General features: G+C 42.9%; 1 protein-coding gene and 1 long non-coding RNA gene across 2 annotated transcripts in view; both read right to left on the bottom strand.

Annotated features, from left to right (window-relative positions):
• Positions 1 to 27978, bottom strand: part of GPC1 (glypican 1) — a 324689-nt gene that overhangs the window by 176744 nt on the left and 119967 nt on the right. The gene's annotated exons all lie outside the window — the stretch shown is intronic.
• On the bottom strand, positions 6099 to 7185 carry LOC122461625. Its single transcript, XR_006283641.1, has 2 exons — positions 7004 to 7185; positions 6099 to 6161 (listed from the first exon to the last, which is right to left on the bottom strand). It is a non-coding gene; the product is annotated as an uncharacterized LOC122461625 (long non-coding RNA).

The raw sequence follows: 27978 nt of genomic DNA, 5'->3' as shown, positions 1-27978 counted from the left end.
TGATTGCTTATATTGCAAAATGCTGGTTTATTGGTTTTAGGTTTACATTTAATGCCAGTGGAGTCACTAAAGTGCTTGCACATCATATCCACAGCAGTTCTTTCATGTTCTGCCAAAATACTTTGGGCTACATTTTCCCCTCTGTCCTCAGAAGTAAATGGGAGGACAGCATGCCTGGGGGCAGGCATGGAAGGGGAGCACTAGTTCTGAGGGATGGGTAGGGAGGATCAAGGAAGGGGGAATGCCAGCTCAGAAGCAGAGGGTGGCGTGCCATGGAAGGTGAGCACCAACTCAGAGATACGGGGCGGGGTGGAGTAGTCATGCCAGTTTGGATTTACAATTTCTCTGGCTCTTTGACTCCTAGGGGCTCTCTACAGATTGCGAGGTATGGAGGGTATGATGCAGCTGGGAGCCTCATCGGTCTGTGGCCTGCCCCGTTGCAGGCTCTGTGAATATCTGATAGGACATCTGATCAGAAATTAATGCTGCAGGAAGCAGGAACTCCTCTACAGCTGTTAATATACAGCTATGGAGGGAGACAGGCGATAAATGCCATCAGTGCAGCTGTGCTGAGATATGCAGGCCTCCCTGGGTGTCTTGGGATTCATGTGGCTCTACGGAAATTCACTGGCTTATGAGGCCAAATCCTGCATGGAGCAATGCAGAGGAATCTCAGTGGGACAAATTCTCTGCTAGGGTAATTCCACTGCAGAAGGGGTTACTCACTTTGTGCAGTAATGGTGGTTCCTCCAGATGCCTGCCCCTATGGGTGCTCTACTGCAGATGTGCATGAGTCTCCCAAGTCCTTGATCAGAGATTTTCAGTTAGCAGTGTCCTTTCAGCCCGCACATGCACCCTATGCCTCCTCGTGCCAAAAATCAAGGTAGTATATGGGTGTGTGGGCATATCACCCTCAGTTACTTCTCCACCCAAATATCCCCCAACGAACAGTCTGAAGCAGAGGGGAAGGAGGGAGACTACTGGAGCAGCCATAGGGGGACGCATCTGGAAGAACCACAGTTACTGCAAAAAGTGACTAACCGCTTCTTCTTCTTCTTCTTCTAAGAGTCGTGTGCCAACGGGTGCCCCACTTCAGGTGACTTTCAAGCGGTATCCCCAGATGGAGGAGAACCTTAGTTAAGAATTTAGGGTGTGGATGTAAAGAGCAGGACTCCAGTTCATCCATTACTGAGAGATAATGTATATCTACATTCTTGTGGTGACGAGTACAGTACAATGTGATAGCTGAGGTCACCAAAGCAGACGATACCACTGACAGTGGACATACCAAAGTATATGCCGATGGTGTCTGGCGCAGTTACTTATTTGATGCCCTGTGTGCTGAGTGCGTAGGTACAGTGGCTGGGCTGAGCGCATAGGTACCGGTGGCTGGGCTGAGTTCAATGGTGACAGTCCTGACTGTGTATGCTCATCCTCCTTGCTCATAGAGGGTACTGAGGCCCAACTGAAGCTACTTCTCTCCTTTGAGCTCCAGAATATTGTGGCCCCACTGGCACAAGAGGAAAAGTCCTTCGACTCAACAGTACTGAGTCGAAAGGTCAAAGCTTTGGAGACCATAGATCTTGTCTGAACTTCTTCGGAGCTGGCTCCGTAAGGCGAGAGTCTGCACTCCTCTTTTTAGAAGCCTCCCCTGGCACCTCCAATGTTCTCCCTTTCTTAGGGGAAGCCTGTGCCAAGGTTGAAAAGGCACTGGATCTGACAGACAGATGTATAGGGTGTCCCCTGACCTGATGAAGAAGCTGGCCGAAGTAAGTGTTCCATCATTAACAGTCTGAGTTTAATCTCCCTATTTTTTCCTTGTCCTGCATTTGAGGGCCAGGAAGAAGCCGTCCTTCTGGGAGAGGTGGGATTCCCCTAAGCAAAAGGACACACTTAGAGTGGCTGTCACTCGTAGCTATAGCCTCTTGGCAGGAGAGGCAAAGTTTGAATCCTGGCAAGCCAAGCATGCCCTGCCAGGTAAAGAAGTCTCCTGGAGGGAAGAGAGCAGGAAAAAAACAATCCTCTCACTATTATAATTAGTTAGCTAACTGTACTAACTAACTAATCTTAACAACTATAGAAAAACTGAAAAGCCAAGGCACACTCAAGGTGGACATGCTAAGGTTCCAGCTCAGGCTGAGGTGGCTAAGAAGGAATGGAGGGCAATTTGCCTGCACAGCCCTATATAGCCTTGGTGTCCAGCAGGAGGAGGCATCTGGCACGAGCACAGGCTGAACGGACACTGCTAATTGATTATATCTGATCAACAGCTTGAGAGGCACAAGTGCACCTGAAGTGGAGCACCAGAGGGACACTACTCAAAAAAGTAGTGTATAATTATTTCAGTTTTTGTCATTCACATTAAATGGAGTTATCCAAGCAGAGAATATGACTCAGGAAGTTGAAACTGTTTCTGCAAAGAGGAGAATATGGCCCTTTATTATTGTTAGAGCCAAAAACCCAGATCAGAACAGTACAGATCTGGATCCAGATTCAAACTTTGTAGCTCAAGCCTATCTAATTATTTTTGAGGTTGACATTCATCTTGCTATTGGGATATGACCCTGTACAGAAAATAGTGGAGGCATGCTTGTATTTGCATCACTGAGTACCAATGAGTAATTTTTAATAATGTGGGATTCATCCAAATACAGTAGAACTTCAGAGAGTTACGAACTGACCAATCAACCACGCACCTCATTTGGAACCGGAAGTACGCAATCAGGCAGCAACAAAGACAAACACACGCAAAAACCAAATACAGTACTGTGTTAAACAAACTACTAAAAAATAAAGGAAAAGCAGCATTTTTCTTCTGCATAGCAAAGTTTCAAAGTTGTACTGAGTCAATGTTCAGCTGTAAACTTTTGAAAGAACAATAACATTTTGTTCAGAGTTATAAACATTTCAGAGTTACGAACAACCTCCATTCCTGAGGTGTTCGTAACAGTGAAGTTCTACTGTACCATCCACACAACTGTCAAACTCACTACACAAAATACAACAGCAAATATTGGGTATTCTCTTTTCAATCTAACCTCTATCACATTGCAGTGTTGGTGTTAACTGGCTGAGAACTTTTGGAAAGAGCACGGGCCAATCTTGCCCACCTTACCTCACAGACTTCAGTGGTGCTAGTGGTGTGAGCACGGTGATCAGGATTCGACTCTAAATTGGTATTCTACTGAAAATGAAATATAATTTCTGTAGTTCCCAATGGAGAGTGACAATGTCTTGGGGAGGGGGGTGGTGACCATGAGAATACAGGTCTTTTCCAACTCCACACCACTGGTCTGAATTTGTCCAACAGCAGCAGCATTTTTATCTCCTTACCATTTGATGGTTCCTCAAATAGCCAGCACTATCTGCAATCAGATAATATTCTCATTTCAGATAAAGAAAACAAGACCCGTGCTTTGCACCTTTTAACATCAATGCTAAAAAAACCAAAATAAAGAAAATGAAGTCCTGGATATGTTTAATCAGTCTAAGTACTACACACCATAAGCATGCGCAATAGCAGGATACTTCTGACCAACACACACACCTGCTTTCGACCAAGAGAGGTTATAGACAACCCATAAGACTTCCTCCTACCTTCTTACTCCTCCTACAGAAGGACTTACTAAGGGTATGTCTACACTACGAAATTAGGTCGAATTTATAAAGTCAATTTTTAGAAATCGATTTTATATAATCGATTGTGTATGTCCACACTAAGCACATTACATCGGTAGAGTGCATCCTCACTACGGTGGCTAGCATCGACTTTCCGAGCGTTGCACTGTGGGTAGCTATCCCCCAATTCCCACAGTCTTCGCTGCCCATTAGAATTCTGGGTTGAACTCCCAATGCCTGATGGGGCAAAAACATTGTCGTGAGTGGTTTTGGGTATATGTCGTCAGTTGCCCCTCCCTCCGTGAAAGCAATGGCAGACAATCGTTTCGCGCCTTTTTTTCTGTACAGACACCATACTGCTGTCAGCAGATGGTACAGTGGGACTGCTAACCGTCGTCGTCATCCACCGCTTCCGCTGCAACTCTGCTCTCCTGGTGCCATGAATCCACCTTGCAGGTCCTCTTGTCATTCTGTATAAATATCTGTTCTCGTGGCATCATCCACTGCTTCCGCTGCAACTCTGCTCTCCTGCAGATGCCATACCACGGCAAGCACGGAGCCCGGTCAGCTCACCGTTGCTGTTGTGAGCATTGTAAACACCTCACGCATTATCCTGCAGTATTTGCAGAACCTGCAAAAGCAGGTGAGGAGGCGACGATAGCGCGATCTCGATAGTGATGAGAACATGGGCACAGACTTCTCTCAAAGCACAGGCCCTGGCAATTTGGACATCATAGTGGTAATGGGGTGGAACACCGATTCTGGGCCAGGGAAACAAGCACAGACTGGTGGGACCACACAGTGTTGCAGGTCTGGGATGATTCCCAGTGGCTGCGAAACTTTCGCATGTGTAAGGGCACTTCCATGGAACTTTGTGACTTGCTTTCCCCTGCCCTGAAGTGCAAGAATACCAAGATGAGAGCACCCTCATAGTTGAGAAGCGAGTGGCGAAAGCCCTCTGGAAGCTTGCAACTCCAGGCAGCTACCCATCAGTCGAGAATCAATTTGGAGTGGGTAAATCTCCTGTGGGGGCTGCTGTGATCCAAGTAGTCAACGCAATCACTGAGCTGCTGCTATCAAGGGTAGTGACTCTGGGAAATGTGCAGGTCATAGTGGATGGCGCTGCTGCAATTGGGGTTCCCTAACTGGGGTGGGGTGGTAGATGGAACGTATATCCCTATCTTGGGACTCAGCAGCCAGTACATAAACCGCAAGGGGTACTTTTCAATGGTGCTGCAAGCACTGGTGGATCACAAGGGACGTTTCACCAACATCAGCGTGGGATGGCCAGGAAAGGTACATGACACTCGCATCTTCAGGAACTCTGGTCTGTTTGAACAGCTGCAGGAAGGGACTTACTTCCCAGACCAGAAAATTACTATTGGGGATGTTGAAATGCCTATAGTTATCATTGGGGACCCAGCGTACCCCTTAATGCCCTGGCTCATGAAGCCATACACAGGCACCCTGGACAGTAGTAAGGAGCATTTTAATTATCAGCTGAGCAAGTGCAAAACGGTGGTACAATGTGCATTCGGACGTTTAAAAGCTTGCTGGCGCCGATTGCTGACTCAGACCTCAGCGAAACCAATATTTCCATTGTTATTGCTGCTTGCTGTGTGCTCCACAAAATCTGTGAGAGTAAGGGGGAGACGTTTATGGCGGGGTGGGAGATTGAGGCACATTGTCTGGCGGCCGATTACGCACAGCCAGACACCAGGGCGATTAGAGAAGCACAGCTGAGCACCCTGTGCATCAGAGAAGCTTTGAAAACCAGTTTCATGATTGGCCAGGCCAGGCTATGGTTTGACAATTCTGTTTGTTTCTCCTTGATGAAAACCATCCCCCTTGGTTGACTCTACTTCCCTGTAAGCCAACCGACCTCCCGCCTTCGATTACCACTTTCAGAGGCAATAAAGTCATTATTGTTTCAAAATCATGCATTCTTTATTAATTCAACACACAAATAGGGGGGAAAACTCGCAAGGTAGCCCGGCAGGGGTGGGTGAGGAGGGAAGCACCGGGTGGGGTGGTGGATGAGGGGAGGCGGGAAGGACAAGGCCACACTACAGTTCAAAACTTATTGAATACCAGCCTTCCGTTGCCTGGGCAATCCTCTGGGTGGTGTGGCGGGGTGCCCAAAGCTATCCCCCCCCCCCACGTTCTTGGGCATTTAGCTGAGGAGGATATGGAACTTGGGGAGGAGGGCAGGTGGTTATACAGGGGCTGCAGCGGTGGTCTGCGCTCCTGCTGCCTTTCCTGCAGCTCCACCAGACGCCTGAGCATGTCAGTTTGCTCCCCCATTAGACCCAGCATTGCATCCTGCCTCCTCTCATTGCGCTCCTGCCTCCTCTCATTGCGTTCATTTAACGCTTTCCTGGACTCTGCCATTGTTTGCCTCCACGTATTCTGCTGAGCTCTTTCAGTGCGGGAGGACTGCATGAGCTCTGAGAACATTTCATTGCGAGTGCTTTCTTTTCGCCTTCTAATCTGCGCTAGCCTTTGTGACGGAGATGAGAGGGGGAGCATAGAAACATTTTCAGCTGTAGGAGGAAAAAAAGGGAGAGTAGTATTTAAAAAGACACATTTTAGAGAACAAAAGAAAGACTATTTCACATTGAAACAAGTGATTCACATTACATAGCACATGTGCTTTTGGTACAAGGTCACATTTTGCCTCTTATATTGAGTGCCTTCCGGTTTGGTGTGAGACATCACTCACACTTGGCTGGGCAACAGAATCTGGCTTGCAGGCAGCCATGGTAAGGCAAAGGGTTTTGGCTTCTTCAATCTTCATAACATGTGGGAACGGTTTCAAACAGCAGCACCCTCCTTTTCCATACCAAGGAAAGCCTGTTGGGTTGGCCGTTTAAAAGGAAGGGCTGTGGTTTTAGGGTGAATGTGCAGAACAGCCAACCCCCTCCCCCCCCACTGCATGGTTTGTATCATCTCTGGGATGATCGCTTCAAACCCCCCGCCCCGCGTGGCTAGTATCAGGGAAAATCCCTGTCAGCCAAACGCAAACAGCTCAGCATGAACGGGCCTCCCCCCACCGCGTGGCTAACAGCGGGGATGATTTCTTTTCCACCAAAGGCAAACAGCCCAGCAGGAACGGGCACCTCTGAATGTCCCCTTAAACAACATTTCCCGTATTTCAACCAGGTGACCATGAATTATATCACTCTCCTGAGGCTAACACAGAGAGTACCTCCAGGAGAGCTTCCTGGAGATGTCCCTGGAGGATTTCCGCTCCATCCCAAGAAACATTAACAGACTTTTCCAGGAGCTATACTGGCCGCGAATGCATCCCAAGTCTTCAGGGCAAATTACTCATTAAACATGCTTGCTTTTAAACCCTGCATTATATTAACAAAGGTATACTCACCAGAGGTGCCTTCTCCAGCTTCATGGTCCGGTAGCCCACCTTGGGAGGTTATTGGCTCCAGGGTGATGAACAGTTCCTGGCTGCTGGGGAGAAGGGATTCTCCACTTGCCTGCTGTGCGTTATCCTCAACCTCCTCCTCCTCATCTTCCTCATCCACAAAATCCTAATCCCTGTTGCATGAGACTCCCCCCTTGCAGGTGTCCATGGACAGTGGTGGAGTAGTGGAAGGGGCCCCCCTTAGAACTGCATGCAGCTCATCATAGAAGCTGCATGTATGGGGCTCTGACCCGGAGTGACCCTTTGCCTCCTTGTTTTTTGATCGGTTGCCTGAGCTCCTTAATTTTCAGGCAGCACTGCTGTGTGTCCCTGGTGTAGCCTCTGTCCATCATACCTTTGGAGATTCTGGCATATATATTGGCATTTTGTCTTTTGGAACGGAGTTCTGCCTGCACGGATTCTTCTCCCCATACAGTGATCAGATCCAGTACATCCCGTTTGGTCCAGGCTGGAGCTCTTTTGCAATTCTGGGACTGCATGGTCACCTGTGCTGATCAGCTCATCACGCTGGCCGAACAGGAAATGAAATTCAGAAGTTCCCGGGGCTTTTCCCGTCTACCTGGCCAGTGCATCTGAGTTGAGAGTGCTGTCCAGAGTGGTCACAATGGAGCACTCTGGGATAGCTCCCGGAGGCCAATACCATCGAATTGCGTCCACACTACCCCAAATTCGACCCAGCGAGGTCGATTTTAGCACTAAACCCCCTCGCTGGGGAGAAGTATGTAAGTCAATTTTAAGAGCCCTTTAAGTCAACAAAAGAGGCTTGGTCGTGTGGACGGGTGCAGGGTTAAATCGACCTAATGCTGCTAAATTTGACCTAAACTCATAGTGTAGACCAGGGCTAAGACCTCAAAACACTGTTGGTCAAATAAGACAACCTAACCTGGTTACTGCACAGAATCAGAACTGTACCAGGTTAGCACCACCTGATAATTGCTTTACAGTGAAATTGTGACATAATGAATACATTGTGTGTGTGGGGGGGGGGGACACTGCAATTGGCCCCATTAACACAGAAAACTTTTAATGGATATAAAGGCATCCGAATTACCCTGCCAGCCACAGGTGTGGCCCATTTGGGTTAGGGGTCTGGACTGCTGCAAAATGGTGGGGCAGCGTTTGGAAACTTTCACTGTCTGTTCTCTACTTGTTCTGTGATTCACTGGAGACTTCAGTTTCCAGGGACTGTCAATCCAGCCCATTCAGATGCACTGGAAGTGTGGCACTCATTTACTTCATTCAAGCCCCCAAGGAGGGAGGCAATTATGGGGAATGCTAACATGGCAAAGAAAAAGTTAATTAACAAAGACAAGGGTAAAGACCCTCACCATGCCCTGGAAGAATATTAAATACAGAGTGGATAAGACAGAGGCTACAAATGAAATGATACTCTTGCAGCTTCTAAGGTCATGTGTGCACGTTTCAACAGCAAATCTGCTAAAGAAATGGACTGTAGAAAAGGCCACATATATTGACAATGTTCTTGACTCTGGCTGAAACAATCTGTGTTAAAGCAGTTTACCTGCCTTATGTTAAACTCTTTATTCATAAACTTTTCCAGACCCTAGCCAGGATACCACACCTATTTCTCTATGTAGACCTCAATTCCAAAAACTTAGTTACACAGTGTGACCACACCACTGACCTGAATGGGTGCTGCATGCATGTATCTGAGGGCAAAATAGGACCTAGTGAGTTGTTTGAAGCCTGTGCTTTTGGGTAAGGTAGGAGATGCTTGATGATTTACAGTAAATATCTTTTTCAGAGGTTTGAGACAGGGATGAAAGAATGATTTAAGTGTCAAATCCACATATTCTGCAGGCAATGAAAGCGTTAAATCTAGCGGAACTGACATAGTTACTCCTGCATACCAAAGAGCATTGCTCCCCGGCATCTCTCTCCACAGCACTGATTCTACTGGCCTCAGCTGCACGGACTCTAATAATGGCTCCTGAGCAGCTTGCTCCTTGAGGGGGGAGGAGAGCCATTACATAAGGCCCTGTGATGGAGTAAAGGGTATGGTCTTCAATTAGCACCTTAAGAGTAAACCACCCTTAGGAAAAAAAATCCAATTCAAACTAGAACACTTTAAAAATATTGTGTATGTCTGGTTACAGAAGAGACACATAGGCAGTTTAGTATTATGCTATTTTCTGTTAACATCTATGAAGACAGGAAGCCCCTGTAAGGCATGTAAAAAGAAGATAATTCTTGCCTTGTCTAACATAAGACTTCTGAGGAAATATTGATGCTTTGTTCCATAATCCACTGTTATTGACCACTTTCAGAGTTGTCCTGAGCATAACAATGTTCTGGTTTGCAGTTTTTTAAAGAAAACGACTTTTATCCACAGCTAGATCTTATACTACATTACAGAAAAATGGTTCCTATACTATCACATGAAAATTAATCAAAGTCTTCTGGACAACACAAATAAATATGTGTCGGTCTTCATTAAGTATGTAACGTCCTTATGGAAGAAGGAAAGCAATTCATTAAGCAGGATCTTTCTCCATTTCTTCTTAGATTAATACTGAGCATTCTAGTTATTTGAAGTTATGACATTAATTACTACTACATCAGGTCTCCCATCTCTTGCATTGGCAGCTTGCTACCTAATGGGAGCATATTCCCGTAAAGCACAACTACAGTAAACTGAAGGTTAACCAAATGATGAGTTTCCTACAGAGGTGTTTTAAGGTTGAAGGACCCCTTAAAGTTAGATGTTGGTTTATGCCCTGAAGCAGGAGCATTTATTTCCCTCCCACAACTCTTGGGGGTTGCGTACGGATTGGTTGGTTGGTACATTTTTCACCTTTGGAACGCCGGATGTTTATCATCATCATCCATATAAAGGTCCAATTTTCCCTTCATTTTTTCTTTTTTGTTTGTTTAATGCATTCACCCTCCTTTGTTTTGATCAGAAGAAGTGAAAGTGCCAAAAAGCTGCAAGTGACTGTTCTTACATTTATTTCCATCCCAAACGGAAGAAGGAAGTACCAGAAATCTTGTGAGAGAGTGAATTTCCAAGATTTGCCAGGCAAAGTTCACATAGTTGGCATAAAATTTGGCAGAAGTATCTCAATGCCTGCATGATTATCAAAATCAATCTTGGAGCCTCTGAAGATTAATTCACCACTAGCGTACAGCAACCTTTTCAGGACAACTCATGGTAAAAGGAGAGCTGGTATCCTCCTTACATTTCTGAATGTCCAGATGAACACTGGTGTAAAGGAAAACAGATGAAATCTGTGTCACTGCTTTTCTTTTTACATTTCACTCTGCTCGTTCGAATTATACATCCCTGCAAATTATAAAACCATCTATTTATGGCAAATGGTTAAATGAAGTAAAGATTCAATGGATATCAAGACTGAGCTATTCTTTCACCCTTACAGCGGATCCATGTCAGTGTGTGCTGAGGCACACTGACAGGGCAGAGTGGGGGAGTCTGGCCGTGCTGCAGCTGGTAGGTGGATAGATGACTTCTGTCTTCGATACTGTCATTTCATCACCTTTCATCACCACTCAGAAAATAAAGAACAAGCTTTAGATAGCAGTGAGTGCAACTCCATCGTCTTGCACCAGGTCTGTATTTGATCCAACGCATTTACACTTTAAGAATAAAATCTTACTAGGGAAACTTATTTTAAGCAACAGCTCTTTGAATACTTAATGAAAATGTGCTTTGTCTTAAAATATAAAAAGGATATAAGTCGTTCTTCCCTCAGCATCATCAACATATGACCAAGAAATGTTGCCAGTATCTGTCTTTTAGTAAGATCAGTGCTGGGTTTGTGTGGTATCCTATTTTTAACTTTGACAAACAGCTCACCCAATCATTTCATAGTTAATCACAGTTGTCTGCTCAGTATCCTTCAGAGAAATGTTTATAGAAAAACATGTGCCAACCAAGTACGAACAAAAGGGAGCAGACCACATACAAAAACAGCTCCCAAAACCATCAAACAGCAAATGCTCACAAGCTATATAAAAATCAGGTCTTGGTAAATCATCTAAGGCATAATTATAGTGTCTCCATTCATGATACTGTATAGTTATAGCTAGTCAGTGTTTCCACTGTAAATCCCTATTTTCAGAGGGGCTTACAGCTCAGCTGTAAAGAATTAGTCTGGGATGGCACTTGGCAGTAGAAGTTTCAGTTCAGGATTGATTCTATATTGCTTTTTAAACTGTATAAAAATGTTTTGCCCTTTTTCTGAAGCTGTAAAAGAGCAAACAAACCACTTCTGGGTGCTTTTTTGGTACACACCTGTGTAGTTAATGGAGCCAAAATATGCCAATGCAGCTGAAGCTTTCAAAGTACAAGAAAATCAGAAAATTCAAAGTTATGGTCCCCACATCAGCCATAACTCAGCTCCCTCATGCATTTGTATACATTGCTGTATATGGCGTTAACTCGTATGCATGAATTAAGGGACCAATCCTGCCCTTGCATTTGGTGCCAAAGGTGCTATTACGCTTTGTGAGATAAAGCTGTTGCTGCTTGCTTTTAATTTCCCGTTCTTTGAACTGAAATTTTCCAAGGATTCTGAGAGGAGGGAACTTAGGCAAGTGGGACTTGGACTATAGGCCACTGCTCCACATGAGTACACAGCACTTTGGATTCGGGGAGGCATGGGGCTGGTGAAGGGGACAGAGTGGGGAAGTGGAAGGAGCAGAGAAGCATCTTTTATCTTGAAGAGCTGTTCACAATTTTCTTCAAAATATAAAACAAAACAATGAAGATGACATGTTTGCATGAAAAACATTTCCCATTTTCCAACTCCCTCTAGTGCCAAGGCATCTTAGAGACGCCGCTTTCCTTGATGTGAATGAGAGAGTTTTACCCACTGTGTACATAGATCACTCTACATTTAAGCGCAGCAGACTCTGGGGTGGAGCACAACTGCCAATCTACATCAGCAGCACGGCCCATCAGTGTTAAGGAAAGCAAGCAAGCAAAGGAATAACTTCTCCAAATGAAATTGCAGCAGGAATTAATTTTAGATAGGTAGAATGTAGCTCCCCATTGGAAAATGGCTAAAGCTGTGGGGTTAAAAACTTACAAGAAGTGCCATGGAATTTTAATCACCATGAATAGTCTGGGTGTCAATGAGGAAGGGAGTTGTTTGTTTGTTTTGTTTAAAGACCTGTTTTTCTAGGTATTTTTAGTTCACCCATCACCAGAGAAGCTGAGTGTGCAATCGATGACGCCTACTACAGCACTGTGCTCTAAACACTGTATTCTCAGATCACTGGTTCTTCTCTAACATCTTGCAGCATCCTGGAGGTTTCCCATCCAAGTACTAACCAAACTTGACCCTGCTTAGTTTTAGAGGGCTGACCAAGATGGCATAGCTGTAGGGGTTTCTTAGCATTTGTCATGTGACGGTCCAAAGAGGAAATACTGATTAAACCATTTTGGAACCCCACTGCACTTTAAGGGGTAATACAACTCCCCCTTTTAATGCTGAACTTGAAAAGCCTTGCTGCTGCAGACATACTGCTGGGTCTGTACGCCTAGATTTGTGCTAACAAGAAGTCACTCATCATGTGCAGTAACTGTGGTTCTACAAGATGTGTCCTTCTATGGGGGCTCCACTTCAGGGGCACGTGTGCCCGACATGCTTTTGATCAGAGATTTTTATTACCAGCATCCAATCAGCCCAGGCATCCACTGCTAATATCTTCATGCCCACACCGAGTCTCTACCAGCCTGCGTGGGCAAACCACCCTCAGTTTCTTCTCCACCACCAAGTCTCAGAAGGAAACTCCAAAGAGAGGAGAAGGAGAGCGTGTAGTGGGGCACTTGTAGGGACACACATCTTGAAGAACTACAGTTAATGCACAGGGTGAGTAACCTGTTTCTTCTTTGAGTAGTGTCCCTGTGGGTGCTCTACTTCAGGTGACTCCTGAGCTGTTTCCCTTTATGGAGGAGAGAGCTTCACAACTGAGGAAAGAACTGCATTGCCAACCACTGCATCAGATCTAGAGGCATTGACTGAGGCATAGTGCCTGGAGAAGGTATGTACCAAGCACCATGTAGTGATTCTGCAGATCTCAGATGTTGGAACATTTTTAAGTAAAGTCATAGATGTAGATTGTGACCTCACAGAATGAGCTCACATGCCAGCACAAGGTGCAGTGCTGGGTGCTGTACTCATCTCAAGCATGGTTATGACTGAGAACCTAGAATTCATTGAGTGCCTACCTAAATACATAAAGCTAGGGAGAAGAAAAGCTCAACAATCTCAGGAATTTATTACTTTACAAAGGTACATTCCTGACATTTTGGCCATCGGGCCTTTTTCACGTGAATGTTGCAGAAAAATTGCAGTTGCAGTTTAAATATTAACAGCATAGGAGACTCTCTTTACATAGCTGCATTATTTGTTCTTCCCCTTTTTCTTTTTCTACTCAGTATTCTGTAGCATCATAATGACTATAACTATAAGCCTGAAAAACATTACTACACAATAGCCTATAAAGGCTCCTAAAGTGTATCATTTTTAACTACCGGTATTTGTTTAACACTCCTTTACACAACCCTATTTCATAACGCACAACATGCTCTTCCCCTATGAAAAAGTGCAGAATTTCAAAACTGTGTCTTATGTATCAGGTCTGAGACTCTTAAGTCAGATGCCTAAATCTAGGTATCTAAATAAAAGTGGCCACATATTCAGAGGTGATGAGCATTTGCAGGTCCCATGTTAGTTCCACTGATCTGAGTTAGCAGGCCATTTTTGCTATGGAGGAGTGATGCTCCCTGTAGACTGGGATATATGTGGTTACCAAGCTTTTCTTTCTTTCTAGTCTGTATCTACTGTCCTTCCCTCTCAAGTCCCAAGCTAAGAACCACACCATAACTTCTTGCTTTTAGGTACAAAAACACACCTTTATTAGAGTCTACAATCAACATTATTTCAGCTATAAACAGCAGGAAACTGTTGGAGAAATGCAGCCAACTATTTATCATCTTTAAGATTCAGTGCACTAGTTCCCTGCCTTTGTGTCTGAACTCTACTGGCACTGGCAAGAATCTAACCCCTGGTATTAAAAAGGATTACCATTACTTGTTTTGTTTGATTTTGATATGTGATGAAGATGCAATTTCAGGCTGATTTGCAGTTGAACAGTATTTTAGAGGACAATAATCATAAATACGTTTTTCAGCAATGAGTCCTTCTTGGATTGCTTTTTACTTCCCCTCCCCCCCCCCGTTATTGTGCCTCTATGTCTGGGCTGCTAATACAAAATAAAGTAGAGGCTTGGACATCAACATAGAGAGCAAGGCTTCACAGCTAAGTGAACTCTCCCCATTCCACACCCCCAAGTTAATGGGCAAAATCAAAACGTACTCATCACCAAGAAATTAAAGATCTTGTTTGTGTGTGGGTGTGTTCTATACTGAAATCACGTAGGACAGTGAATACATGACCCACATCCACAGAAACCTCCTCTGGTTTCCTGTCCATTTCAGAATCCCAGGCAAAATTTCCTTCCTAGTCTTCGCAGAGTAGTGAATCCAGCACACAGATTGTTTATCTCCAGTCTAGCTAACTACCCAGTCCTTGGCTTAACAATTTGGATAGACTGTTGAAGGATGGGGGCAGTTTGCCAGCAAGAAGGAAAGAAGTTGTTCCTCTGGGCTTCTATCAAATAACTATAAACAGTTCTCTTGCTCTCCATGAGTTACAACAAAGGGAGACTATAGACTTCAAGATTTTCCATGGTATTCAGTCTCTCACTCCATCACTCCCTGTTCTCCAGCCCACTTGCACACACAGCTTTAATACTAGTCACTAATGAGCCTCAATAGACTTGGTCTGAAAAATCAAGGTGGCAATCTCATGAGAAGTAGCCCCACCATTTGGGACTTTTAAAACCAGGCTGAACAAAAAGCTACAAAATATACCACAGGGAACAATCCTGTGTTTGTAGGTAAAGAGACTGGATGACCTGAGAAGACACTGCCCTTCTCTGATCTCTAGGATGCTCTGAGATTTCCGGTACTTCCTTGTTTGGGAAGGAATATCTGCGTTCACAGTCTGTGGATCACACACCTCTTCTGTGGATAAGGACCAGAATTCAGTCACTAGAGCTGTCAATCTAGCACATTTTACATGCCTACCTTCAAGAAATAAAGGAATGAAGCAAGCACCGCACATCTAACTGTATTCCCATCCTTTATGCCAGCTAAAACTCCAAGCATGGAGTTTTATTTATTTCACCTCAAATAAGGTTCATTCTGTTCACTTCAAATTCTGTCCAAAGTTTTGGAGTTGCTTGTTTTACACAATCATTTCTCCATGTTGAGAATAATTCCTGTCAAAATTCTTAATGTTCCCCTCCCTGTCTCTGTGCAGTGGGAGGCAGACACCTCCCACTATGTGCAATACCTCCCGTTCTGCACATGACTGGCTCCCCAGGTTTCTTCAGATCTCATCTCAAGACCAATCTATTCTCTTTGGCCTTGGCCAATGAACTCCTTCTCTAATAAAATAATCACTCTCTCAACCTGTGTTTCAGTCAATGTCACTGAAACTTGGTCTTTATATCTTTTTTAAAATCTCAGTCCTGTAACACCTACAGGTGCTATATAACTGATATACTATAACCCACAATTCTACATGTCCTTATATAGGGCTTTATCAGCTGCGAAGCATATTTGCATTACTATACAGAAGTAAGTTTGTGCGCTATACTAGTGGCTTGACAGTTTTCTCATCCTTTTCTCTTCACACCATCTCTTTATTCTCACTTGAACCGATCTATTCACATCTGTACACTTATCACCTTCTTCTCTTGCATGTTTCTCTTTCATTCGGCTCTCTCATATTGCTTCCTTTAGCAGTTGGGAACAAGGAAGCAGCATCCAGGTAGCAGTGGAAATCCCATTAGCACCTGTAAGCTCAGAATCTCTGGTTTCTCAGAAAGCCCACTAACTTCCCTTCCCAATGAATTTCAGTCCACCTTGCTTACTGTAACTGATGGTGATGAATCTTCACCGTTTTCATCTTCAGTATAACTTCCACCTGACAAATCACTTTTTCCCTCCTTAAGGAGTTCTAAGTCTGTCTTGATAAAATATTTATTAGGGTGCACAAGTAACAAAAACTGTACTTTGATCAGCAGTTGCCTTAAGCAGATAGATACACTGAATTACTGACTCCCAAAGAGGCATCTGACAAGGGGAGCAAATGGGAATAGATCAGCTCTCATTACAGAGGAGATGCTTCACATCATGCTGAAAAGGAGCAGGATTTTACAAGGCATTTACTTTAACTTCAGGTGGTTGTTCACCTGAGGCCTGAATCTGCCTCCACTGAAGTCCATGGTGAAACTCCCACTGACTTCAAAGAGGGCAGAATTTGACCCCTGGGGGTTTCAACTACTTCATAATCTGGCTGCACATTTAACAACAACTTAGCCACATTGGGAAAGGCTTTAAGATCCATCTTTAACCTTTTCTGAATAGGGAAGAGAGAACTAACTTATTTTACCACAAACATTATACAGCAACTTTAACTGGTGTCAGTGGTTAGAACAAAATCAGGCATGCTGGAAATGTGTGTGGCCAACAGGTTTCCAGCTATGACTTTTATTAACAGGACCCATGATAACTGAAAAAAACCCCAGAGACCAGCTTCCTTCTTAAGTCATGACTGTGTTTCACTTGTCTACTCTTTGCCTGTTAAAAGCTCTGGGCTTCCACTTGGAAGCTGATCTCATTTTCAGTATCCAACACGATATCACAGTAAAGTGATTCAGTGGTCAAGAAAAAACACATCTAAGCTCATGAGAAAACTTTAGCTTGTGGTTCCTAAAACAACCAAAAAGTTGAAAGCTGCCAAGTAGTTTCTGAACAGAAAGTGGTCTCAGGTCCTTTCTGTTCCACCACATGAACAATTTTCAATCTGTACCCTTGTTCACATGATTTATTTCCTTTAATCCCCAGTAAATTCAGCATTCACTGCAAGCATGTATCTAAAGAGGACAGCCAGCCTGCAATACAGCAGGAGCACAGGTACTGTATTTTTGCAAGAGTACTATACTTCTGGAAAATTATTATTCCCTTCCCCTATGCATTTTATGGTACAATTTCCCAATTCCAACAGATCCACTTATCTTTTGAAGCATTATTATATACTTAAATGTTGCCTGTGGAAAATATTCTCTACCACACACACATTAATCTGACTTTTATGCTAGAGAAGAACTGATATACGGAACATTAAAAAAACACTGATTCAGCAATTACGCTTGAGTCAGGAAGCACATAGCACACAACATTCAGAAAGGAAATAAGTCAAAGCCTTTAACCGGGTAGGACATTGTTCACCTCATCTCTCTGCCCCACCACTGAGCCCAACCTTGGTTCCTCCCTTACTTTTCAAAATCCTTTTGTGGGACCCAGAATCTTTGCCCTGGGCTCTCCATGCTCTTTGTTTTCACTGATCCCTCAAACCAGATTCCGGACCCCTCCCAAAAAAATGGCTTGCATTACATCAGCGCTAAGTGTTGTTCTTATGATCATTCAATAGTTTCAGTAAGGAATGCTGTGCGAACAGACCGTGATGTTATTTAAAAGAAAAAGGAATGAGTACTGTGACAGACCCAGACCAGTGGGGTACAGGAGTCTGGTAGACGGTAAATATACTCAGGGCTTCGGAGAGGAGCCCGGAGCTGAAGCGCGGAGCAGTGGAGCTGCAGGTTTTTGCCGGAGCTGGAGCAGAGCACAGAAAATCTGGACTAGTCCACTGCTCCAGGTTTTTTTTTCCATTTTCAATCCAAAATGAATGATATTTAGCAAGAAAGTCCTAAAGGTGCCCAAAAGTTTCAGATTGTATAACAACTGATATTAACATTTACTTTACGTATGTCACAGTTATTCTCATTTCAGCCGAAATCAAGATTTAATGTACAGATACAAAATTACAAAGTTTTTTGGAGACGTTTTATTAAAAAAATGAGATAATTATCAGACATCCGGCAACACTGCAGACTGCTCCCACCCTTGTGCCAAGGTTATGCGAGTACGTACTCATGTAGATTAGTATGTGTTGATACTTCTTTTGTAAGGGTTGATCAACGAGACACGCAAAGTGCTGTGATTACGGAAAAGTGTGACAAGACACAACATTTAAGATATCAAACAGGTATATTGCAAAAAAAAATAATGTTTTTGCTTATTGATATATTAAGATATCGCAAGAGATATTAACCACTTAAGCTCATTTCTCACATGGGCTCCCGTTACCTGTACATTTATTCATTTGTACATGCTCCCGTATCACTCTAGCGGACTTATTTTATATGTCATCTGTTCAACAATCTTTTGGTAGTGTTGTTTGTAATTTTAAATTTACTGAAAAAGTCGCGTGTAGCAGGCATATAAATATACAGTAAACATTCTTGCATAAATTAGGAGTGATTTTTATGATATATCCAGAGTGATTGGAAAATGTCCAACACAACTTTGGGGGTGAATCCTTAGGTCATTTTAAGAAAAAACGTTTGTGAACACGTGTCCTAAAATTCTTCCTAAGGGAGCTACAGTCCCTTCAAGGAGGTGATGAACAGCTAATTTCTGATTAATATCTCAAAAACGCTTTAATATAAAGTAATGAAATTATGTGTGTGTCTTAGCGTTAGTATGTGCTACCATATTACATTATCCAAAATTATTTAAACCATAGGCATCCCGAACTGGCGGTTGGTCATTTTTATTTCATATTTCAACAAAGACTTGTCGTCGACTGCCCCTGGCTACGAGCGGTAATATTATGTTCTATAATACGTTAATAATTTTTGGTTATTATTTATTATTACATTGAAAATGTATGATTCCAAAGTTGAAAAATAAGTAAAATTGTTTGTATAATTCTAAGCATCTAAGCAGTTTAAAATTTTTAAACAGTTTTCTCGGAAATGGTTAATTATACAAAATAAATTAAGAGTACCATTTTAATGCATGTTTTAGCATTAAATCAAATTCCAGGGTCGTATCTGTTAAATAGTAGAATATGTAAAAAATATTTTAAAAAACTGGCCCAGTCCCCCCAGTTCATGTCGCCTGTAGTTTAAATAATTTTATTTGAATGATGTTGTATGATAGAACATTGGAAATAAACTTTAACAGGAAAGTGATTCAAATTGCAAGCACAGTCCTTTTAGTAAAGAGAGCAAATTTTTGGAAATACGTTTTTCTTTCATCAGACTGGAAACAATATACAAGATAGAGCAAATAACAGGTTCTATCTTATATATTGTTTCCAGCCTGATGAAAGAAAAACGTATTTCCAAAAATTTGCTCTCTTTACTAAAAGGACTGTGCTTGCAATTTGAATCTGCTTTCCCGTTAAAGTTTAATTTTCAACCTTGTAATGTGTAGCCACGTTATTTCCCAACAATTAATGTTGTAGAACAGTGATAGCATGTACTAACGCTATGGCACATACCAAATTTAATTGATATATCTACATTAAAGCGTTTTTGAGATATTAATTAAAAACTTGGAAAATATTTAGAATATTTTGACCACAAAATTTCATAAGAAAAACTGTCAATTTATAAATAAAAATTTATATTATGTATATTAAAATACTTCTTACTTCATTAAAACGGCAAGAAACATGTTAAAATATTAAAATATACTTTAATAATAATTTTGTATAAAAAGAAAATGCGAACATTTTTGTCCAGAAAATCCAAAATAAATTTGAAGTACCTTAAGTGGTTAAGATATCACAAGCAGCTACATTATAAAAAATGTAATGCTTTTGTTCATTGCTTTTTGAAGATCATAACAAGAAACATTTGGATGAGGTAGCAGCACAAGAAGATTTGGCCATGGCTTCAACAAAAAAAATCAAATCTGCCCCCCATGATTGATAGCTGATTTATGGAAAAGGATCTCAACGACGTCTTTACTTTTGAATTTCAGAAGCCCAAATTTGGGCTTTTGGGAAAACCAAAGAAGAAATTGGCAACGTGCAAGGTGGAAAAGGAAGTGAATGGCAAGCTCAAACCACGTAGCTTCAAGACAAGTGAGGCAAGTGCCGTGAAAAGTTTCAACCTTTGGCGGCATGTAAAACATAACCATCCTGAAAACTATGCGGCTCTGGTTACCAGAAAGGACCAGAAAGATGAGGCAAAACAGAAAGCTGATGCGGCTAAACGACATTCATCTGGCTCTTTGAAAACTTCTGGAGAAAAGATTTTTTGTGGTGCTTCATCTGAAAAGAAACCCAAAATTGAGCAAACAAAAGTTGACTCATGTTTGAAGTCCTCAAAGGTTACAGTCACCATGGATGCCAATACTTTCTGTGAAGGGCTGATAGAAATGGTTTGCTTGAGTTCAACACTGCTCACTACCTTCAGGCTAAAGAACAAAGGATTCCAAAAAACTTCAGGTGAAATGGATCAGCAGCTTGGTGTTTCGACGGGGCATGATGCGCTTCATCATTTAGTTGTCAGCACAGCTGAGTCTGGTCGTGAAGAGCTCAAGAAAGCTTTGGAGCAAAAACTGTGCTACCTGAAAATGGATGCGGCAACCCATGGAAACAGAAATTTCCTTGCACTCAACGCTCAGTACTACAAAGAAGGAAAAGATAAAGCTGTGGTAAAAACCTTGGAAATAATCGAAACTGAAGGGCGTCACAATTCTTTGTATGTGAAAAGTCAAGTAAAAGCTATTTTAGAAAAATTTGGGATCAGTGAAATGCAAGTGCTGAGCATCTGCGTTGACAATGCAGCAAACATGACATGTGCCATCAAAAATTTCAGCGAGGACAATGAAACCATTTCTACCTCTGAGAACAGGAATGTGGACAGAACTGAAGCTATTTTGCCTGATGAAGGAACTAAAGGAAAGGATGAAATCGAACTCAACATGGATGCTGCTGCGCAATGGGTTAATGACCATAGTCCCATACTTCCAACATGGCTTCATGAGGAAGACTCAAAACTCCAGCTGATGAGGTGTGGTATTCACACTTTTCAGTTGGCAATCTGGGATGGACTGAACAAAAAACAAGTGAAGAAATTTCTGGCAAAAATTCAACAAGTCGTTGTAAAACTATGAACCCCAAGTATTCAAAGTGTTCTGCTTGATCTACATGGGGTAACTCAATCATTGGATACTGTGACTCGCTGGAGTTCAACATTTGAGATGATTGATAGGCTTCTCGTTTTTCAATCTTACCGTGAACAAGTGGCTTCTGCTGGAACAAGAGAACTCAAGTTAACAAAAGCTGAATGGGACGAAGTGAAGAACCAGTGAGACCTCTTGGCAAAGCCAAACCAAACAACCGTGAATCTTCAAGCTGTCGATGTAACCCTGGGAGTTTTAATGAAGGAATGGCGAACACTGTCAAAATTCTTGCAAGAAAATGGTGGACAAATTGCAGAAGAAATTCTATCCTCCATGCAGAAACGCAAAGAGAAGCTTTTTGACAATATTCATTTCCTTGCTGGAGTTTATGTTGACCCATGGTATCAGATTCTTCTTACCTCAAGGGAAATACCAAAGGCAAAGGAAGGGCTCCTTGATATTGCTCGATGACTCGAAAAACAAAATCTATTGCTACATTTGAACTCTGAAAGAGGTTGAAGAAAATGAAACACAACAAAAGGAGTAATCAACAATCGAATTTGCAGTTTTGAAAAGTTCACATCCTTCAGAAATAGCAGGCTGTTCTCAAACTTTCGAACAAGTTCAGAGTGGAGATGGGAGTCCATCCCTGAGACGTCTTCAATCATCACAGGGAAATGGAGATAATTCATGCACCAATTCTTCAGTAGATGACGCCTTCGAAAAGGAATTGGATAAACAAGAAAGACACCGGCAAGTTTCTGCGATTCATAATTGTAATGAAGCATTATTCGAGAGAAACTTTCGGGAAGATTGTGAGGCGATGGAGTCTATTGGTAGACTAAAAGTTAAGTGTTTTTGAGGCCATTCACAGCTACTCACACAGCATTCAGGCTGCCTGTAGAAATGCTTCGAGCATACCAACAACTCAAGCTAGTGTAGAGCGACTGTTTTCGGCTTTAAAGTTAATTTTAAATGATTTGCGGCAGGCTATGAAAGACTACTTGATTGCTGCAATAATTTTTTACAGAATGAATTATGAATATTCTAGTTTGTATCATTGTTGATGACATTTAAATTGTTTTAAAAGTCTGAATAAAAATAATGTTTTTTCAAAATTACAGTATGCACTTTTTTATTTAATTAAAAATTAATTTGAGTCAGAGCGCGGCGTGGAGTCGGAGCGGAGCTGGAGCAGTCACTATTGATGCCGGAGCGGAGCAATTCAAAAATTTGATTGCTCCAAATCCTTGAATATACTGGCCACTAGATGAACAGTTTTCTGTTCCCTGAGTGACAAGAGCAGGGGCTGCTCTAGAACAATCAGGAACCTGCTAGAACCAATTAGGACAGGCAAGCTCATCAAGACACCTGGAGCCAATTAAGAACTTTCTAGAATCAATTATGGCAGGCAGGCTAATCAGGACACCTGGTTTAAAAAGGATCTCCCTATCAGTTAGTAGGGGGGGCACGCCAGGAGCAGGGAGTGAGAAGGCGTGCTGCTGGAGGAGTGAATAGTTCAAGTGTGATCAGGCTTCAGGAGGAAGATCCTCCAGTGAGGATAAAGAAGGTGCTGGGGGAAGGCCATGGGGAAGTAGCCCTGGGAGTTGTAGCTGTCACGCAGCTGATACAGGGAACATTGTAGACAGCTGCTATCCACAGGGCCCTGGGCTGGAACCCAGTGTAGAGGGTGGGCCCGGGTTCCCCCCATTTCCCCCAACTCCTGATTGGATACAAGAGGAGTTGACCTGGTCTGTGAGAAACACCAGAAGGGAAGGTCTAAATTGGAAAGGGATCTGGCCTGTCCCCGACCCACTAGGTGGAACACACAGACTGCGGGGATTGTTCTCCATTTCCCCCATGCTGGCCAGTGATGAGGTTAGCTGAGTGGACGGCAGGTTTCAGCCACTAGCAAAAGTGGCCAAACTGAGGGCTGCTGTGAACCTCTGAGGCAAGCAAATCCGCCAATAAGCCCAGGACCCACCAAGGCAGAGGAGGAACTTTGTCACAGTATCTAAAACAAGCCTGCAGGTAAAGCAGATCTTTAGGGCAGTTTCAGGTACAGATGTGTAAAATGCAATACCATAAACTGGGAATTGCAGTACTCTAAATGTTAAAATGATTAAATGAAAATGAAACACTAAGTGAGAAAAACAAACACCAGAAAGAAAGTTCACAAATCCATGTGAATATTTCTTAAGACTGGTGGTAGAAACAATAATGTCTATTATAAGTAGCCAGGTGACCAGTACGTTATCCTGGAGCAGTCAACATTTGCTATTTGCAGGAGTTGGTTTCAGTCTTTCCATCTCTCCCATCTAGCCAGGATCTCCTTCCTACTTAGCAGCATGGGAAGGGCAGAATGGTTGCAACAGTCAAGTTCAATTAGGAATTAATTCAGGGGAGTCCTATGAACTGTGTTATGCTTGAGGTCAGATCAGAAGACCACAGTGGTCCCTTCTGGATTTATCAAATATGAATTAATCCCCTGACACCCGTTCCTGACCCCCAAGTCAGGTGCCCCCAAGTCAAGAACACCTGGTTTATAGCAACCAAGAGCTCTCTAACAACAATTTAACTTTTTCTATCCCAGCAAAGTCCCTTTCCCTCCCCTCTTTCCTTGACATCATTCTGCTCAATCTCTCTTCAGATCTTTAATACATCATCCACTCCTTTTCTTTCTGCCTCATAAATTAGCAGTGGCAGTTTGACAAAAGTGTGGGAGCAATTTTTATTACCTGAATGTTACAACTGAGGTCACTTGCCCACTAGGTGGGAATAAAACACATCAGTTTTGCTGTAATTAGTTGTGTTCCTCAGGAACATGGTACGTGCATTTCTGTATTGCTTATTTTTAATAAGAAGGTTAGCAATATCTCAGAAGGAACATTTATCACGGTGGCCTTGCTATAAGTCTGCATGTTGAACTGAAGGGGGGGGCGGCGGGGGGAAGAGTGGATATTGTAGCAACCATAAAATCCCACTTGTCTTGTTATAATCTCCCTTGGAGATTCAGTAACTTAGTCTCACTCCTTTGGCCCTTGTTATAAATACGAGAGAGAGAGAGAAAGAGATTTCAGTCTTATTTCACCTCCTCTTGCATTTATATAGGGGAGGGTGTCAAGGTTCCTTCTCCACTCTGAACTCTAGGGTACAGATGTGGGGACCTACATGAAAGACCCCCTAAGCTTATTCTTACCAGATTCGGTTAAAAACTCCCCCAAGGTACAAACTTTGCCTTGTTCTTGAACCGTATGCTGCTACCACAAGCGTCTTACACAAAGACCAGGGAAAGAGACCACTTAGAGAGGTCTTCCCCCAAAATATCCCCCCAAGCCCTATACCCCCTTTCCTGGGGAAGGCTTGATAAAAATAGTCACCAATTAGTACAGGTGAACACAGACCCAAACCCTTGGATCTTAAGAACAATGAAAAATCAATCAAGTTCTTAAAAGAAGAATTTTAATTAAAAGAAAAGGTAAAAATCACCTCTGTAAAATCAGAATGATAAATACCTTACAGGGTAATCAGATTCAAAACATAGAGAATCCCTCTAGGCAAAACCTTAAGTTACAAAAAGACACAAAAACAGGAATATACATTCCAATCAGCACAGCTTATTTTACCAGCCATTAAACAAAAGGAAATCTAACACATTTCTAGCTAGATACTTACTAACTAACAGAAGTTCTGAGACTGCATTCCTGATCTGGTCCCGGCAAAAGCATCACACAGACAGACAGACCCTTTGTTCCCTCCCCCCCCCCCCCCCAGCTTTGAAAGTATCTTGTCTCCTCATTGGTCATTTTGGTCAGGTGCCAGCGAGGTTATCTTAGCTTCTTAACCGTTTGCAACTGAAAGGGTTTTGCCTCTGGTCAGGAGGGATTTTATAGCACTGTATACAGAAAAGTGGTTACCCTTCCCTTTATATTTATGACAGGGGGGAATTGGAATCTATCTATGGTGTTTATATGGCTTCTATTACTGTAGTTTCTGAGTACCTTACAATAATTAATTTGTTTTTCTTCACAACTCCTCTGTGAAAGAGGAAGTGCTATTGTTGTCCCCATTTTACAGATACGAACAAAGGCTATCGCTACCCTACAGGCGGCACAGCTATGGCTCTGTAGCATAGATGCTACCTACTGAGATAGAAAGGCTTTTCCATCAATATAGTTAATCCACCTCTCTGAGAGGCGATTAGGTAAACTGGGAGTTAGGTCAGCTTAACTACGGCACTCGGGATGTGAATTTTTCATACCCTTAAGCAAGGCATCTAGGCTGATTTACACTTTAATGTGTAACCAGCTCTAAGGCAGAAAGAGTGTGCACACTACAATAAAACACTTGCAGCTGGCCCACATCAGCTAACTTAGGCTCCTGGGGCTCAGTCTGCAAGGCTATAAAATTGCAGTGTACATGCTGGGGCTCAGGCTGGAACCTGGGCTCCCTTGGGACCTCATGAGGGCAGAGGGTCCCAGAGCTCAAGCTCCAGCCTGAATGTCTACACTGCAATTTTATAGTCCTGCAGCCCAAGCCATGTGAACCCAACAGCTGACATGGGCCAGCCATAGGTGTTTTATTGCAGAGTGGACATTCCTAGAGAGACTAAGTGACTTGCCCAAAATCACACAGGAAGTCTGTGGCAGCAGCGGGAATTGAACATGGGATTCCAAAGTTCCAGGCTGGCACTCTAACCACTGGGCCATCCTCCACTCCAATTCAATACACCATGTGTGGATTTTGCAGGGGAAGGGTAGTTTTGACAGTGTGGGTGGCTTTACTCATATGTGTGGGTGTGTCTGGATGCAGATCCCAAAAAGGCAAGGATGAGGAGAAAGCACCACGGCATCTTGAAATCTCATAAGGAATGGTGCTTTCTCCTCCAACATTGCCCTTTTGAGATGTGCGTCAACACACACACACTCCCCTTTCCCTCTCCTCTCTGTTCAGTTCATTCTATTTTTTCTCCTCTTAGGTAAATTACCTAAGAATCTAGCAAAAATGAGCACAATTTTTATGCCTCATGCCAGAATCTCATTAAATGGAGAGCGTGAATCTAAAGAAAATGCTAAAAAGCAAGCAGTATGTGACCACAATGCTCCTGATGTGTGTTGCAGCCCAAGGAAAACACGGAGTCTTTTTGCAATCAGAATAAAAATACAGCTTTCCTAAGGAACAAGGATATTAATTATAAACCTAAGCAATTTTAGTTACATCTGCTACGTTTGAGTCCAACACCATCACACATGAGCATATCGACTTCATTCCTTGAAAGTATTAGATATTATAAACCTGGTTTAAAAAAAGGTTTTGCATGTATGCCACTGGAAAGATAACAATCAACCTGACTACACTCTAGGACATAATTGTTTCAGGATGTAGCCATTGAAAATACACATTTTGTAGCCTGCTGGGATTTGAAGATAGCATCTTTTTAAATCACCCTTGCTGGAGCCCTTCAGATGTCACTTAACAGCTCTATTCAAACCTAGTGAGCATAGTTCTGGATTGTCTGTCATTCCTGCTTGCAGTCACTATTCATTACATGTTAAAGGGACACTGACTCCTAGGCTGGCCTATATTTTTTCTTTATCCTACCTGAAGAAAATAAAGGCTCTGAGAGGCATTTGAGTTTACAAGCACTTATAGGCTGTCATTCCCAATGGCCTGTCTAAGAGTTTGCTTTTGGTTCATCTTTCACCAAGATCCTACTAGCTGCTTAAATAGGGCCCTGTGATTATGTCACCACCTGGCCACCGTATTACACATCCCCTTTTCTGCCTGATCCACAGATAATGCACATCTGTTACAGCCTCTAGCAATGGAGCTTGGCTATTTAGCTCAAGGCCTAGAGACTCATGCTTTTAGTCCTAGAGGCACCTGGTTTAATCTCTAGTGTTGGCTAAGAAGGAGGCTCATCTAGGATTTGAACCCAGGGCTATGCACCGACCAATGTTACAAGTCACATTCCCCCTTCCTACATATTCACATAGGTCCAGAGGCCCTTTGGTCACGAGAGAGACACATTCCCCCATCCCCTCCGCTGTTCTCTAGCATTTCCACACAGGCGCCAGCCACAATCAGGATGAGGCTGCTAGGCGGTGCAGCAGAATCGTACCTCCAACAGTACTAGCCTCCCTCTGGGGATAAAAGTGAGACACAATGCCGTGTGTACAAAGCTATTGAGCTGAACCACTGTGAATTTACAAAAATCTAATAATCTTGCCTCAGGCACAAGAGAAATATTTCAAAAGGGAGCAAGCCTTTTGTGGTCAAGAGGACAGGAGCAACCAGTTCTTTTCTGTGAGTTTTTGCTAGTCTGTTTCAATTTAGGAATCAGCAAAAACACAGTAGAATCTATTGAACGGTCTATACGCAACAGACAACTGGCCGCAGCCTTTGGAGATCCTAAAGTGAAAATGATTAACCAGGGAAAAATAAGTGATATTCTTTCTTCCATTTTCCCTGGACTTGTTTGCCTCTCGCTAGGGAGAGATGTTTGGCTCTATTGTGATGTTTTTTCGATCTAACATTAACATCCAATACCATCCATTCCAGAACACATTCTAGCTTTCAGTTCACCTCTAGATGCAATTCAAAGTATGGTTTGGATCTATAAAAGCTTTTTACAGTTTGAATACTGGAAACAATCCAGTAGAAACAATCCTCTGTTCAATAACCCGCCAGTTGAGATCAGCTGAAATGTTTGAGCCTACAGTCTCTAAATGTATGTTTCGGGGGGGGGGGGGGGGGGTGGAAGAGTCCTAGCAGGTACTTCTAAACAGAAGGCCCTTTGTTCTGGGATTCACTTGCC

This window comes from Chelonia mydas, chromosome 9 (assembly GCF_015237465.2).
Source record: "Chelonia mydas isolate rCheMyd1 chromosome 9, rCheMyd1.pri.v2, whole genome shotgun sequence".
Taxonomy (NCBI): domain Eukaryota; kingdom Metazoa; phylum Chordata; order Testudines; family Cheloniidae; genus Chelonia; species Chelonia mydas.
Note: the sequence above shows the minus strand (reverse complement) of the source record. Positions and strands in the feature narration are given on the sequence as shown.